This window comes from Amphiprion ocellaris, chromosome 6 (assembly GCF_022539595.1).
Source record: "Amphiprion ocellaris isolate individual 3 ecotype Okinawa chromosome 6, ASM2253959v1, whole genome shotgun sequence".
Taxonomy (NCBI): domain Eukaryota; kingdom Metazoa; phylum Chordata; class Actinopteri; family Pomacentridae; genus Amphiprion; species Amphiprion ocellaris.
This window is the reverse complement of record NC_072771.1, coordinates 10,707,873-10,725,042: the sequence shown is the minus strand read 5'-3', so window position 1 is coordinate 10,725,042 and position 17,170 is coordinate 10,707,873. Positions and strand designations below refer to the sequence as shown.

Sequence of the window (17,170 nt, the reverse complement as noted above, 5' to 3'; positions counted from 1 at the left end):
GTCTATGTTATAGTGTCACACAGGCAGTACATGTCACAGAAATGAAAGTGACATTTATGAACATACAAGTTGTTGAAAGTTGTTGTTAGAGAAGTGTCAGTGGGAAACCTTGGGCCACAAATCCTTGAAGTTTGTTATTCATGTAAATTCTGAACCAGCTGGAAAGACTTATCAACAGAGCAGCACAATGCTACCCATAATATCATTGACAGCCTAAGAAACAGTTGACGTAGGACTGAGTCCCAGTCTGATATGAGATTTCCAGAAGATTTGCAGAAATAGCACCTGTTAGAAAGTACATTTCAGATCTGTGGAATACCCAAGTGCAACGCTGCACTATACTGCACCTCTTGGTATAGACAACCACTCATGGACTGCAAAGCTTCACAATTTTTTTCAAGGTGTGCACACTGTGAAAACAAATTCAGACTCATTTAGTGTTCTACAATTGTGTGAACAAATTACTCTATCTTACAGTTTGACAAGAAGGATTAGTTTCCCAGTCTTTGTTTTGTGTTTCAAGCTGACCTACATGTCTCACCCCCTCCCCCTCTACACTGTGCTTCCCTGGGCGCCATATGGCCAAAGATGAGAAAAAGCCCCATTTCAGTACATTTGAAATGTCACATTGTTACAGAATAAATGAGGAACTGACACTAACGTCCTGGTCACACAGCTGGTGACACTGACTTTCAAAACAGATTTGGAACCATTTTCCATCACACTTCAATTCTGGGAGCTGCTCTGTGTCACTATCCAATAAACTGGGCTAACTTTGTAAACTAAATTGATGAAGTAAATGTGTGCAGTAGAGCAAATATTCAGTGGTCAATCTGTCTAGGTGATTACCCTAGACTGTATGGATCAGCCACAACATCAAAACTGCTGGCAGGTGAAGTGAATGTCTGAACTGCACAACATCCTGCAACATCTAGATGGCCCTAGGAGTTATGCAAAGATCCTGTTTTTGGATTTTATCTCGGCATTCAACACCATCATCCCTGATATCCTCTCCACCAAACTCTCCCACCTCAATGTGTCTCCATCCATCTGTCAATGGATCACCAGCTTCCTGACAGAAAGGAGGCAGCAGGTGAGGCTGGGGGATGTCACCTCAACAACCTGGACTATCATTACTGGTGCCATCCAGGCTTGTGTCCTGTCTCCACTTCTCTTCTCCCTCTATACTAACGACGGCATCTCCAAGCACCCAGCAGCTAAACTCCTGAAGTTTGCAGAAAACACAACAGTTGGCCTGATCCATGATGGTGACAAGTCTGCATATAAGCAGGAGGTTGAGCGATAGTGGACTTCAGGGTACAGCCCTCGTCTCTGCTCCCCCTCACTATCAGCAACAGCCCTGTGGAGCCTTCAAGCTCCTGGGAACTACAATCTCTCAGGACCTGAAGTGGGAGACTAACATTCACTCCATCCTAACAAAGGCTCAGCAATGGATGTATTTCCTGCAACAGCTGAGGACACACGGCCTGCCATGGGAGCTGTTGATCCAATTCTCCACTACAGTCATCAAATCTATCCTGTGCACCTCTGTCACTGTGTGGTTTGGAGCAGGCCTGGAGTGGCTAATCGGGAGGACCGGGACAATTCCCGGTGCGCCGGTCTGATGTTTGGGCTGCGAGGGCCGGTGTTCACTTTTTGTTTTGTTTTTTTGGGCTGGTGTTCAGTTATGGCACTGAGCTGATCACATATACTACTGCAGCGGTCCCTGGGCCGCCTCCACTGACAGCTCTTTTTTCCATTTTTTTGCAGGCGCACCCTGACGTAACACGTCCGTGCACATGGTCAGAGGTGCTTGAAAGATGGAAAATAGAATGAGCAAAGGTGGTGCGGAGAAGGCAAGAATTAATAAAAAGAAGAAAGCTCTTTAAACACACGCAGCCAAATGTGCTGAAATTGTAGACTTTTTCACTAAAACGTGCTCGCGGTTTGAAACGACAAATGAGAACGATGAAATGAGTATGGCAAGATGTTGAAATTTGCCTTCAAACCACAGTTCAAGTTAATTAATTATCAAGTCAATGAATTGTGTGACATTGTGGCGTAAAACATAATGTTATATAATTTAAATAATTGTATGATGTGACGCCACATCACTGGGAAAATTTGTCTTGTTGCCTCTCAGAATCACAAGAAAGATCCAACACCAAGCACCAGCCATGAGCCCACAAGTCCAGAGTGGGAGGTAAGATTGTTCATTGAGTGAATATTATTAGAATTAATATAATGAAGAAAATGATGTAGACCTGCTTTTTATGAAAAGTGCCCTGAGATACTAGATGATTCAGCACTACATTAATGAAACTGACCTCAACTGATCAGAAGGCTCTGAAAAAAGGAGAGATTTGTGCTGAGAATTATGAGCATTTTTAAAATGTGATTTAGTGTCAGAAGCAGAGCCAGGAGCCAGTAGTGATGAGGGGATTGCTCCTGTCAGCAAAGGAACAGGTGAGCTGTTGTAAAAGAGTGAACTAGCAAGCATTAGTTCCAACATAACCACTTTCTTTGCCCGAACGATAGATAGTAGTGACCCATTTTATTTTTTAATCATTAAAAGTAAGATATAAAGCCCACAATTGAAAGGGAATAGAATGAACGTAATATGAAATAAGCCTGCATATTTTGCCATTGATAACATCTTAATTGGTTAAGTCAAAATGTGTTTAGATTATTATTATTTATTGTGACACAGGTGCAGTCTAGGGAAACTGGAGGAGGTGTGAAAGGGAGAGCAGAATCTACTCAGGGACTGAACACAGAGGCAGCAGCTCAGCAGAAGAACCCTGAACCACAAGGTAGGAATGAGACAAATAAAGACTGGCCTTGTTGATAGTTCTGATTACTTTGCTCGCCCTCAGTCACAGGATGTACATACATACATTCTGATGTTGTAAAGAATAGTGTTGGAGATTCGCCTTTAACTGATGTTCTCATATTTGTGAAATCTAAGTTGTGATGGATCTGTTTCCTTTCAGAGAAAAAAGAGATGATAGTGTTATTAGGAAGTACAACACTTTTTATTTTATTTTTTACATTTATTATTACATATTTTTATTTATTCTTTTACTTAATTTTTAAGGTTTAGATATCTGTGAACACTTATTTGAACAGAATATAGATTCTGATATTGTTGTGAAGAATAATGTTGGAGATGTGCACTGATGTTGAAATAAATCCACATTGTGAAGCAACCCTTACTTGCACTGAATTGAAAATATTTTAGAAAAATACACTGAATTAGAAGGCTTTACAGAACAGTACGCTATTGTAAACTTAACATGTAAGGTTATAATTACATGATTTTAATAATAATAGGTCGTGATCTAAAGTGGGCCGGTCTGAGGTATGAAAGTCCAGGGCTGAAAATGAGTTCTACTCTGGCCCAGGTCTGGAGCAGCCACACAATAGGACAGAAACAGACTGCAGCGCACAGTACAGATTGCAGAAAACATCATTGGAGACCCAATTCATTAAAACTATCTAAAATGGACCTGAACACAGTCAGGCCTAAACCTAACAGACTCAAGAATAGTGAGCCAAGATGTGGTGGACCTGAGCAGGCCTGAAGACACACAGAATGGTAACACTGGCAGAGATGGCGCAGGAGCAATCCACCAATGACTGACTGATTACATCCTACATTTATTTGATGGAATTACTCAGCATGCCTCTTTGCAATATCAGGGAACAGTAAGAATCCACTAAAGTGTTACCTATTTCAAAGTAATGTAGCAGTTAAAACCAATTAAGATCAGGTCATTGAGGAAAAAACTCATTCAAGCCTGACACATTTTTTGAAGTTGGTAATTAATCATATTTTACTTTCTCCTCTGTTTTTTATAAACCATGTACAATAGGACATGGTTTGTTACCAGACATAGTTTGTTTGATGGTGAAACTGATACAAGGCTCTGAGGCTAGACAGGGGCACTGGAACATGCCAAGGATTAGAGATATTTATTGTTTCAGGCCATGGCGAGCTCCTGTCAGCAGTTTATGTGAGCAGTGTGCAGAAAAAGCACGGCAGGCTGATTCTATCTAGTAGCCAAGTAGAGAACTTTAACCTTGGTGTGTTCATGCAAATATTGCCACATTAGTCATTCTGTAGTGTGCATCTTATAGCCACAAATGCTCCATGTGTATCAGGCTAAACAGCAATATTCCAAAACAAGCATATCCAGGTGTTTCCCTAATTTCTCATTTTGTTCCTGACTCTGGAGCAACAAGTTCTATTAAGTTCAATTTGAAACAAACCAACATTAAACCACCTTTTTTTACCTCAGTATGTGATACTTGGGGCCAGTCTGTGCATATTTGCATTCTAGGTGTAGAAACGTGGTGGTGGGAGTCCAGCGATCACACAATCTGCTACGTATTTACATGTTCTGTTGTGATTTCAAAACAAGTAACAGATGTGCAGTGTAAATACCTAACTTGCACAAACAACAGTGTAGTATGACCTGAGTATGGCACTGTGGTCAAAGTGAGAATTGTCAGTCCACGATACCTGTTTTAGTGCCATCTTTGTTGATAGCACATCAGTCTACTCCAAGCAAAGACAATTCCAGTAGAACAAATAATTTGCTTGTATCCACTTATAAGTGGAGTAGGTCATGTACTGCCATTCATGTGAAATAGATAATCTACTTTTTCTATACTTAAAGCATTGTGTACTTGTGAAAACTGTCTGGTTCCTGAAGGTGGCAGGCTGGGAATAATCAGAGCTGTCTTGATGGCAGCCTTTAGACGTAAAAGCTATCACACTATTTCATACTGAGGTCACATTAAAGCTGCAGCCAAAAAGCTGAAAAATGCTAAATAAATAAATAAAATACACTGAACTGAGTTTCAGAAGGCAAAAATTTCCTCAGCGGAAAGCAGAAGGTATACCAATCTAAAAGCAGAATCCTGACAGAGGGGAAATCAAACAGATGTGTCTGACAGATGTGCTGAAGAAGGCCCACTTGTAAGTACCAAAAAGGAGGGAGGAAAAAAGACTTATCAGATGTGTGTTTTACTTTTAAAGGGGGGCTAACAAACTGGTATGATTGTTGAATTTCAGTTGAAAAAACAAGAACCAACACCACACAGAACACCTACAATCTGCCAGTTTGTTGATTTTGTGCAATTCATCATTTTCCCTTCTATTATTTGCTTTTATTGATGTAGTTACTCAATAATTTTAATATTTCAGCAAAGGTATCAATGCTACGCAGTTTCTCTTGAAAATATATTAGATGCTGGTTGGAATTTTCAATGAAACAATGTCTGATAAGAAGAACAGAGTAAAACGCCATTTTTTTTTCTTTTTAGTTCCAATAGCTGGTTTGAGATATAATGATGGTCGAGGTTTCTATGTCTACATTACTAATTTGGACTAGAGCTCAGATTGAAGAGTAAATTTGACAAATTGCACAAACAGAAATGTCTGAAAAGGAAAAGTGTTCCAACGGATAGCCAGAAGTTGAAAAGGTGACTGGAACCAACCAGACTCGTGTTTTGGCTGCTATTAGGTCGTTACTATAATTACATTCCATTCTAACGTAAGGCCGTCGGTGCTGCCTTGAAAACAACACACTATTAACACACTCGAGAGAAACATCCCTCTTATCTTCCAATATGCTTATACTGTTTCAGAAAGTGTCAAAAAGTGTACTAATACATAATGCACACTGTACCTTTAGGCTACATCATGCAGTTCCGAGGCTTTTAATTCCAGTTCAAAACAATAATCCATGTTATAGGGTTTGTTTAAAGAATGAAAAAGATACTGAAGTTAGCCGATCGTCCCGTAACCACACATTCACATCTTAAAAACGCGTTTTACTCGTTCGACGCGTGAGAGAATAAAGTAGCGCAAAGTCGCATTTACGCTCAGCTTAAAAAAAAGAAAAAAGAAAAAAATAGTGGCCTCAAACTGCAAAGCTACATTCAGCTGATATCCACCGCAGGAAAAGCCATCCAAGGGGCGAAAAATATCCTGAAGTGCAGTAATGCACGCACTGCCGTTCTCTTATTCCACAAGTATGGATGAAATGCGTTGGTATTGATGAGTTCCCATTCGGCCGACTTATTCTTCTCTGCAGGCGGAGGGCGGAGTCAAAATGTGCAGATTTCAATGAGATGTCCATTTTGCCCTGAACTTCGCCTGACAGGCACCCCACCCCCCACCGCAGACTGCTGTTCCGCCAGGCTTCACCATGGCGCACAGAAGTGGGAATCATAGACTGTATAATAGCGACGGACATAACAACTGGCTCCAAAAGTGAAGTGTTATAAACTTGCAGTACTACTATGTCCGACAGGGGCTGGCTCCAAAAAGATCTGGCTCCATAGACCCCAGTTAGACCCCATGGACCCCAAAACAAAAACTAAAACACTGCAACAAGACTGCTTTTCTACACATCAGGATTTTTTTTTCGTTAGTTTTCATGGTCAAAACCAGAGACCAGGTGGCAAATCTGAAAATAAATCAATACTGAATTTTCTATAAAATGTCAAAGTTTTAGTGACATCAAGGGGCGGGACTACTTGATTGACAGTCTGGTCAGGAATGACTAACAGGTCTGATTCACTAGAAACTCTGTTCTCCTTGTCTGGATTAATTCTGAGATAATAGCTGTTTATTTATCGGTGGAGCAGCAGAACATTTACCACAGTTTACCACAGCCACTGACTTGTTTTAACCAGTTTTCTGCCTTCGGCTGATTCTACCAGCAGACACTGAAAGGGCTCTGATAGTTCAGTAAGTAATTTTTTTTTTCTTATTGGTGTTGGTTTTAATGCACTTTATATTGTGGGATTATTGTGCCTTATATAACTTTTGTTTATTAACCGGTGTGCCCTTATTGTAGAAGTTCAGAATAGTTCACATACATATACACACGTGGACAAAATTGTTGGTACCCCTCAGTTAATGAAAGAAAAACCCACAATGGTCACAGAAATAATTTGAATCTGACAAAAGTAATAATAAATAAAAATTCTATGAAAATTAAAAAATGAAAATCAGACATTGCTTTTGAACCGTGGTTCAACAGAATTATTTTTAAAAAATAAACTCATGAAACAGCTCTGGACAAAAATGATGGTAACCCTAGAAAAGACTGAAAATAATGTGACCATAGGGACATGTTCAATCAAGGTGTGTCCTCTAATTAGCATCATAGGTGTCTACAAACTTGTAATCAGTCAGTCGTCCTATTTATAGGGTTACAGTAGTCACTGTGCTGTTTGGTGACATGGTGTGTACCACACTAAACATGGACCAGAGGAAGCCAAGGAGAGAGTTGTCTCAGGAGATTAGAAAGAAAATTATAGACAAACATGTTAAAGGTAAAGGCTATAAGACCATCTCCAAGCAGCTTGATGTTCCTGTGACTACAGTTGCACATATTATTCAGAAATTTAAGATCCATGGGACTGTAGCCAACCTCAATGGATGTGGCCGCAGGAGGAAAATTGATGACAAATGGAAGAGACGGATAATATGAATGGTAAGAAAAGAACCCAGAATGACCTCTAAAGACATTAAAGGTGAACTCTAAGGTCAAGGTACATCAGTGTCAGATCACACCATCCGTCGTTGTTTGAGCCAAAGTGGACTTCATGGGAGACGACCAAAGAGGACACCATTGTTGAAAACAAATCCTAAAAAAGCCAGACTGGAATTTGCCAAACTGCATGTTGACAAGCCACAAAGCTTCTGGGAGAACGTCAGACAAGACAAAACTGGAACTTTTTGGCAAGGTACATCAGCTCTATGTTCACAGATGCAAAAATGAAGCACATCCAGAAAAGAACACTGTCCCTGCTGTGGAACATGGAGGAGGTTCTGTTATGTTCTGGGGCTGCTTTGCTACATCTGGCACAGGGTGTCTTGAATCTGTGCAGGGTACAATGAAATCTCATGACTATCAAGGTATTCTAGAGAGAAATGTGCTGCCCAGTCCCAGAAAGCTTGGTCTCAGTCGCAGGTCATGGGTCTTGCAACAGGATAATGACCCAAAACACACAACTAAAAAAGGCCAAGAATGGCTAAGAGGAAAACACTGGACTATTCTGAAGTGGCCTTCTATGAGCCCTGATCTAAATCCTATTGAACATCTGTGGAAGGAGCTGAAACATGCTGTCTGGAGAAGGAACCCTTCAAACCTGAGACAACTGGAGCAGTCTGCTCATGAGGAGTGGACCAAAATACCTGCTGAGAGGTGCAGAAGTCTCATTGACAGTTACAGAAATCGTTTGATTGCAATGATTGCCTCAAAAGGTTGTGCAACAAAATCTTAAGTGAAGGGTACCATCATTTTTTTCCAGGCCTGTTTCATGAATTTATTTTTAAAAATAATTCTGTTAAACCACGGTTCAAAAGCAATGTCTGATTTTCATTGGTAATTTTCATAGCATTTTTTATTTATTATTACTTTTGTCAGATTCACATTATTTCTGTGACCATTGTGGGTTTTTCTTTCATTAACTGAGGGGATACCAACAATTTTGTCCACATGTGTATCAGTAGCTGTAACTTAGAGTAGTATGCTGTAGTGGAAAAGCACCGGGTGTCTGGGGCTGTGTGAATATCTGTGTTTCAGAGATCAACAAGGGCAGTATCTCATGTTGAAGACTACACAACCGGGACCTGCTGAATGGTTCCAGGGATGGGTTGCCCCCAGCCTGAGGTGAGAAGGAGAACAAGGGGCGCGGTCACGAGCTGTACATGAGCGGACACAAGATGAAAGAAGAAGCCAATCAGAGGGAGAAGACACCAAAAAAGCTTGCATGACTTTGTGTAGTATATAAGCCTGGGTCAGGGTGAAACTAGGCGTAGTCAGACTTCATGAACCGACAGTGTCCCTGTTGCTGTTAGGGAAAGGAGTCTGGACCCAGAATTCTGTTCTGTTATATTCAATCTTCTGTTAAATAAACATTCGTAGTGAGACCTAATTATTTTCTCCTATTGCTTCATTCAATGAACGCGCAGGAGCTATCTGACACCTAGTCTATTTTGTTGGTAAATTGGGCTTGAGCTCCAACAATACGCAGCTTTAGTGTCAGATATAATGTGTGCAATGCACTCCAGATGCTAATGGAGTTTATTTCTGTGTGTGTCGACCAGAGAAAAGAGTTAACATCCAGTAAATATTAGCATCAAAAAGAAACCTCCACACCAACAACTGTCACCTCCTCCGCCTGCCCAGAACCAAACTCCGGACCATGGGAGACAGACCCTTCCCCTCAGCCACCCCTCACATATGGAACTCCCTCCCTGAGCACCTGAGAGCTCCACACACAGTGGATGTTTTTTAAAAAGGCCTAAAGACCTTTCTTTTTAACAAAGCCTTTAATTAAACGTGCCCCTGAATGTTTCTATTTTTACTGTTATTTTATCTGATTGTTTTGTTTTTATTACATGACTGTTTTGTTTTTATCCGTTTTATAGCGTAAATGTAGCACTTTGAGATTTTGCCTAAATGAAAAGTGCATTACTAATAAAATTTATTTAAAATGTATTAATTATTGATAAATAATTATTAGCTTTCATGTGAATTAGCGATGTTTACCGAGCTAGCTGTTCAGTCGTAGCCTGATTAAAGGTAAATGTAGCAGCATTAAGTTAACGATGTTTGTGTTCTGTTAGTGTAATGTGGCACATTTAATTAATAAAACTGTGTGGAGGTGCTGAATCACATTAATGTGATGTTTATAAAACCTAAATATGATTAAAACAGTACCGTTAAGGTTCTGTGTTGTCAGTAGTCCAGAACATCTGTTGAGTCTCTGAAGTTAAACTGGAGAAAACAGTAAATCCACTCTCTCATTGCTAGCGTTGTTTGATGACTGATTGACACGTTGTAGTACTTATTCCTGCAGTGTAGATTGGAAAAATAAACTCCCAGAATATGACCAAAGTAATGATGAACACTACAGTTATTACATTTAAATTGCAGCACAGATAAGCTGGATAATAAAATCCTCTCCCTTAAAGCTAAAGTGACTACAGGCCTTTCTGTCTTTCAGTACTTGGAAAACTATATGAAATTGGAAATCTTTCCAGGAACACTTTAAAATGAACCTCTGCTGTTGATAGTGTTACGTCTGTCTTCATCTCAGGTGTCTCATATTCACTGTGAGGATCTTCTGAGTGAAGTCAACAGAAGGAAAACCTCATCTGGTTGTGAAGAAGGAGACTGAATGGACGACATCCTCAGTGAACCACGTCCAGTTTAGCTTTCACTTACAGAAGCACAGACCAACTCTTTTGCAGTTTATTATGTTCTGTTCTTAGTATTTGCAGGTTCCATTTTTTCCCACAGTATTTTTTATTGAAATTTTTTCAAAAACAAAACAACAAAAACTACATACAGTCATAACAATCACAGACAAAATCAAACCAACAACAGTGCTTCTCCGCTTTGACTAAGTAACCTGTTACAAAAAGTATGTTACAAAGATCTTCATTTAAAAAAAAGGAAATCACAAACATGAAATCTGCACACCCACATCATTCACCTTCTTCTTCAGGTGTTACATTTGAGTTCATAACATAATAAATAAAAGGCAGCCATATCTTCTTAAATTCATGCTGTTTCGATTTTAGCATATATGTTATTCTTTCAAGTGGAAGATTTTATAACATCTGTCTCAGCCACTGAGTCACAACTGGTCTATTAGTTTTTTCCATAATAGTGCAATGCATTTTTTGGCATTCAGCAAGCTGAGGTCTATGAACGCTCTTTCACTTTTATTGAAGTCATGTTTTTCTGGGCATAAACCCAACAAAAACAGTTTAGGGTTTAATGTGATTTGTTTTGAAATTATTCTTTCAATTGTTATTCTCACCTCTTCCCAAAACATTCTAATTTTTCTACATTGCCATAAACAATGAAATAGAGTTCCTTTACTTTCCATACATTTTGTACGTGTCCATTTAGTTCCACTGGTGTAACATAGAGCCGCATTAACCATTTATAATGTATAACTTTAAGATGTGCATTTATTGATTTGGTTTGAGCTCCTGCACATGCCATTTCCCACTGTTCCTCTGAAACTTCGATTTGGAGTTCTTCTTTCCAGGCATTCAGTCTATGAAAAAATTACACAACTCTGAAATGATACCTTTTCTTATACTGTCCTTAATCAAGATTTTTTCCAAGGGTGAGTAAGCAAGTTGAGTGAGAGCATTGTTTTGATTTGATCAAATAAAATCTCTAAACTGAAGGCATTTTAAAAAGTGTGTTTTATTGAGATTAAATTGAATCCTCAGCTCTTCAAAAGACATTATAGTATTTGAATGTGGCAGAAAAAATCTTGAATTTTTTAAATTCCTTTGAATGCCATAATTTAAATGTTGCATCTGCTCTACTCTACTCTTTTAAATATTTTTTAACATCACTCCATATCTTGATCATGTTAGTATATTATTTTTATATATATATATATATATATATATATTTTATATATATATATATATATATATATATATATATATATATATATATATATATATATATATATATATATATATATATATATATATATATATAGATTATATATAGATTTTTAGCCAGGTCTGAGCATATGAATAAGGGAAGAGGCAAAGGCAGGTTTAAGACTCCATTTCAGTCCAATGAGGAGGATCAGTTGTTGAGAAATAATGCATCATAGACCTCAGTTGGGCAGACCAGTTATACAATATTACATTTGGACATTTCAGACCTCCTCGATCAAATGCTAAGTACAGTAAAGACAAACATAGTCTAGCCTTCCTATTGTTCCATATAAATTCTATGAACATTTTTTTAATTCTTGAAAATAAATGTGAAGGTGGTGGCAAAGGAATATTTTGGAATAAGTAAAGCAGTTTTGGTAAGACATTACCTTTAAGTATATTAATTCTCCCTATCATCGACATTGGTAAATACTTCCATCTTTGAAGTGACTCATTAACTTTGGTCATTAAGGATTCATAATTGGCATTGGGTGACATTTTGTAGCCTAGGTAGGATTTGAATTCCTAAATATTTGAACTGTTCTACAACATTGAATTGGGTTACTTCGGGGGCTGAGTGTTTTCTCTGAGTCTCATTGAGCAATAATATTGAAGATTTTGTTTGATTTATTTTATATCCTGATACATCACCAAATTTCTTTATTAAATCTAACAAGGTCGGAATCATTTTTTTTTAGATTTGACAAGAATAGAACTATGTCGTCAGCATCAAGGGAAATTTTATGTTCTGTTGGTCCTACTTTTATTCCATAAAATTGTGAGTGTAAATGTATTGCCATCGCTCAAGGTTCAATAGTGAACAATAAGGGCGAAAGTGGACAACCTTGTCGACAGTCTTTGTTGATTTTTATTGATTTTGAGATGTTCCTATTCGTTAACATTTCTGCTGTAGCATTATTGTATATTATCTTGACCCATTTTATGAAATTATTTCCAAGTCCAAACTTTTCTAAAATTTTGAAGCGATAAGGCCATTCAACTTTATCAAAGGCCTTTTCAGCATCCAATGATAGGAGAGCTGTGTTCACTGTGTCTTTATTGAAATGAATGACATTAAGTACCCTTCTTACATTGTGTGAGCCTTGTCTTCCTGTTACAAAGCCATTCTGATCTTATGTTGAAAATTTCACCTAGCCGGGTTCTTTATCAATTTTTTATCCACATACACTAAACAGCAGGGAGCATGATCTGAAATCACAATGTTGTCATAGAAAGAGTTATGAATCTTGGACCTTAATTCTGGGAAATCAAGAAATAATCAATACAAGAAAATGTTTTATGGGTATTAGAATAATAAGAGTAGGCTTTGACCTGTGGTTTGAATTCTCTCCATATATCCAACAGTCTCAATTCTTTCATGAAATGCTTAATCGTCGTTCTACATCCATTGTGAGTACTGTCTAAATCTGTTGATCTATCTATACTGGGAATCAATGTACAGTTAAAATCCCCTGCTATTATATGCTTACCAGTAAGTGATGCTAAAGTAAGAAAAAGATTAGCAAAGAAATAATAATCATCAGTATTGGGACCATATACATTCACCAAATTTATATTTTCTGATAGCAAGAAACCTTGGATGATTAGATATCTTCCAAATTTGTCTCTAATTACATTTTCCACATAGAATGGGACTGTTTTGTGTGTAGCAATCATAACTCCCCTGGCTCGGGATGAGAATGAAGACGTGAATGCGGTACCTTGCCATCTTCTTCTAATTTTATTCTTATCCTCCTCTAGTAGATGAGTTTCTTGTAAAAAAAAAACAATTTTTGAGTCTGTCTTTTATTTTATTCATGACTTTTTTTTTTTAGCTTTACAAGCTTTTGTAGATCTCTGCAATTCCATGAAGCTAAATTAAGATTAACACTTTGATCTATGATTAATATTAGATTACTTTGCATTGTGAAGATAAACATACAGAGAAGCACAAACATGGATGATAAAACATTCATCCAACACACTAAACAAAAACATATTTCCTTTCCCCACTTGCGTGGTAATCCCCCCAAACTACTATTGTCTTTCTTCATAGCGTATAGTGACTGTTCCACAACTGTGAGGATGAGTCAAACCACTCTATCTCTCCACTAATCTATCACACTGGCACTACTACTGCTCTTATGACAATAACTCTCTTATATGTAACGTTTTAAATAGTTACTTTGAAATTTTACAACACTATACATCATCGGAACATTTTACAGTCTGCAACTTGTAGACATATTTATGTTTCAGATTGTGCATATCTACGTATATACTCGGATGCTCTACTTTAGTCATGTTCATCTACTCCTTTTGGATTTCTCTGATGAACTCCTGTGTGTCTTGAGGAGTCTTGAAGGTGTGGGTTTTTCCTTCATATGTGAGCACCAGCTTCGCCGAATGAATTACCCCGTGACGAATCCCAAGGTTGCGAAGTCCTTTGCGAACCGGGTCAAACAGTTTCCTCAGTTGCTGGATTCCTGGCACCAAATCTGGGTAAAACCGCACTTGTTGGTCCAGGTATTTAAGTTCCCTTTTAGCTCGTGCCGCGTTGGTGACTGTAAGTTTGTCCCTATAGTTGAGGAACGTCATGATCAGCGTCCTCGGAGGTGACTTACTATTTCTCCATGGGCCAATTCGGTGAGCTCTCTCCAAAACAACCGATGACTGCAGATCCGCGTTGCTCAGTGCATCTGGAATCCACTTCTCCAAGAAGGAACATGGGTCTTGTCCCTCCACTCCCTCCGGGAGACCCACCAGCCTCAAGTTGTTCCATCTAGAACGCAATTCCAAGTCTAGAACATTATCTTCTAGAGTTCTACATTTCAACTCTAGTATTAGCAGTTTAGTTTGCAACCGGACGACATCATCTTCGGCACTTGATATTCGAAGCTCCGCTTGCAACACTCGTTCAGTACAGTCACTTATTTCCTTTCACATATTTTCCATCGCTGTTATAATCCCATCAAATTTAGATGAAAACTCCATTCTCATGGCGTTAATGGCAGCCAGCACTGCGCTCGTCCCCTCATCCATTATTCCTTCTCTGCCGCTAGCGTCCTTCTCCGCCATAGCCTCAGGTGTTTTGTCAGTTTCGCCTCATGCGTGGAAATCTGTTAGCTTGGGTTGTTTGGATGATTTGCCCTTTTCTCCATCCAACTTTCCTGTCTTGTTTTTTTTACCATGATCACTCCGAGACTTTGGGATTGGTTTTTGTTCCAAGTGAGAGAGATTTAGTCAGATTTAAAGTTATATGAATAGAGCAGTGTGAAACACGTCTTGCTACGTAGCCGCCATAACCGGAACCTCTTGCAGGTTCCATTTTTAACCTTTATCTTCATCTCTACTGTTGTAGCATAATTACAATACAGAGAACATGTTGCTGTCATATGCAGATATACAGCATTAAAACATCAACACATTCAGGGCAGGAGCTTCATTAATACCTTTATTGTGCATTTAAAAACTAGATTTAACAATTCTGAACTGGAAAGATGTGAAAACACGTAATGAATGGATGAAATAAATAATGTGTTGCTTACAGTGAAGTGTAAACACTGAACAGTCGCAAGACAAGTTGTATTATGAAGAGAGCTGAATCTGTAGTGTAACATTACTGTTATTACTGGAAGGATGAGGGGGACATCAGTGCTGCTCTTCCTCACAGGGATGAAGGAGAGAAGACTCTTCACCTCAGACAAGCACAGCTGAATGTTCATATTCTCTGTAGCTCTCAGTCCATCAGACTAGATGTTCCAATAACCCAGACCAAGGCTGGAAGGAAAAGACACTAAAGCCGCATTTCGATAAGCACCTACTTGGCGCGGTATGGCTCACCACTACTGTACTGGACTCGGCTTGTCTCAGTTTAGTTGTTTTTCCATTACATTGAGTACCACCTCATCGTGGGTGGAGTCGTCATAGCACGGCAGCCCAAAAGTCCCTTAACGTCATTTGTGTGCAACACAAACGCAACACTACAATGGACACGGAGGCGATGGTACACCTGCTGCTTGGTCTGTGGCTTTCTGTCAGATTCAAAGCAATAGAAGAGTCGGAGAAAGCTGAGAGGCGAGTCGAAACACTCAGGAGACACACAGTAGAGTTTGGGAGGCGGTAGAGCAGTATCAAGCCAAAGACAAGAGGATACGAACTAGATGACATATGAGGGTAAGCTAATGCTAGTTCGCTAGCTATCGTTTATCAGTCCTATGCACGACCCTGTAATGGCTGCAATTTATCGCTATTAGGTATTAAACTATGTATGCTGTGTATGTGTTTCAGATGGCTCTCTGATGAGACTTCATGGGATTTACCTGAAGCAGCAGCACATGAGCCTGCAGTGGCACAAGGTGTAGAGGAGGAGGACAGAGATGTACAGGATGCGCTGATGCAGGACGTGGCATGCAAAAGTTAGAAGTTATTCTTCTTGTTATACTTCTGTTTTTCGGTCCCCGGACGCTATTGTTTTCTTGAATGCAATTCTGACAATAAACTTTTGTACCTTTTGCAGATGTGTCTATGCTATTGTTTATTTGTGAAGGTTAGCAAGATTACATGACAAATTAAACAGCAAAACATTAAAACAGCTGTTTTAAGAATATTCCAGTTTGATAAATCAGTATTGCTCTGGTGTAATTCGGTCAACGGAATTATGAACCATAAAGTAGCTTGTGTTAAAACATGTTAAATCCCATTAAACACAAATACATTATTAGGGAATGCAAAATTGTTTGGTTCAGACTGTTGACTCTTTTCCTACCAGTGTCTTAACAGACAAAATGAAAAGTTATGATGCAATCACAAAGGTCAAAAAATAGTTTATTAGTCAGCAGCAAAATCAAAACTATTTACAATGTGCAAAGTACAAACTGTGATGGGCCTCTCCTACAATGGAGGGCTAAGAGTAAAATTATATACAACTAAATCTCAAGTCTCTGGGAGGTGGACTCGCTCACACTCGCCGGCTGCCCACTGCCTGCCCCAGCTGCCCCAGCACACAAAGGAGTAACTGGTTGAAGGCAGTATTCTGGGCCATCTCCTCCCGCTGCAAGGCCGCTTCATTCTCTCTTGCCTCACTGAGGAGCAACTGGATGTTCTCATCACGCTGGGTGCCGGTTCCGCTCCTCCTCAGCCTGCATCTCCAAAAGTACACTTGGAAGGTCCAATTTTCTGTTGCACCTTTTCCTCTTGCCTAGACCAAAGACAGAAAAGTGATCAAAATCAGCTTTAATTGCCAAGTACTTACACAACATACAAGGAATTTGGTTTCGGCTGTTGGTGTCACCCTAGGAATATGGAAGAGAATAATAAAAAATAAAGAAACTATAGAAAGAGGAACAGGGAGGAAAAAGAAATAGTAGTAAAATTAAATAGAACACATTATAGACAGAAATTTACAGCTAGAAAGGAATATACGAACACATTAGCAAAATGATAATGGCTATAAACTAGGGCTGGGTCTTTAACGCGTTAATTGCGATTAATTAATTACAGCTAAAATAACGCGTTAACATTAATAGCGTAATTGATTGCACCCTCCTCAGTTCCCTCATTTCTAGCACACCGGTAACTCTGATGAACACTCCAGCCCAGTAGGTGGCGGTAATGAACCTAAAGTCTGTCTGCAGCTGTGAAGAAGAAGCACAGGAAGTACTG

At 39.0% G+C, this 17,170-nt stretch overlaps 1 protein-coding gene across 10 annotated transcripts in view; it reads right to left on the bottom strand.

Moving 5' to 3' along the window:
• pdzd2 (PDZ domain containing 2) overlaps positions 1–6,106 on the bottom strand; it is an 88,523-nt gene extending 82,417 nt beyond the window's left edge. For 6 of the 10 annotated variants that reach the window (XM_035945717.2, XM_035945722.2, XM_035945721.2 and 3 more), the window contains exon 1: positions 5,697–6,104. The gene's annotated coding sequence lies outside the window, so the exon portion shown is untranslated. Of the gene's footprint in view, positions 1–5,696 lie in introns of all 10 variants that reach the window. The other 4 variants (XM_035945724.2, XM_055011293.1, XM_035945725.2 and 1 more) reach the window with 2 other exon arrangements.
• Between the last annotated feature and the right edge of the window lie 11,064 nt (positions 6,107–17,170).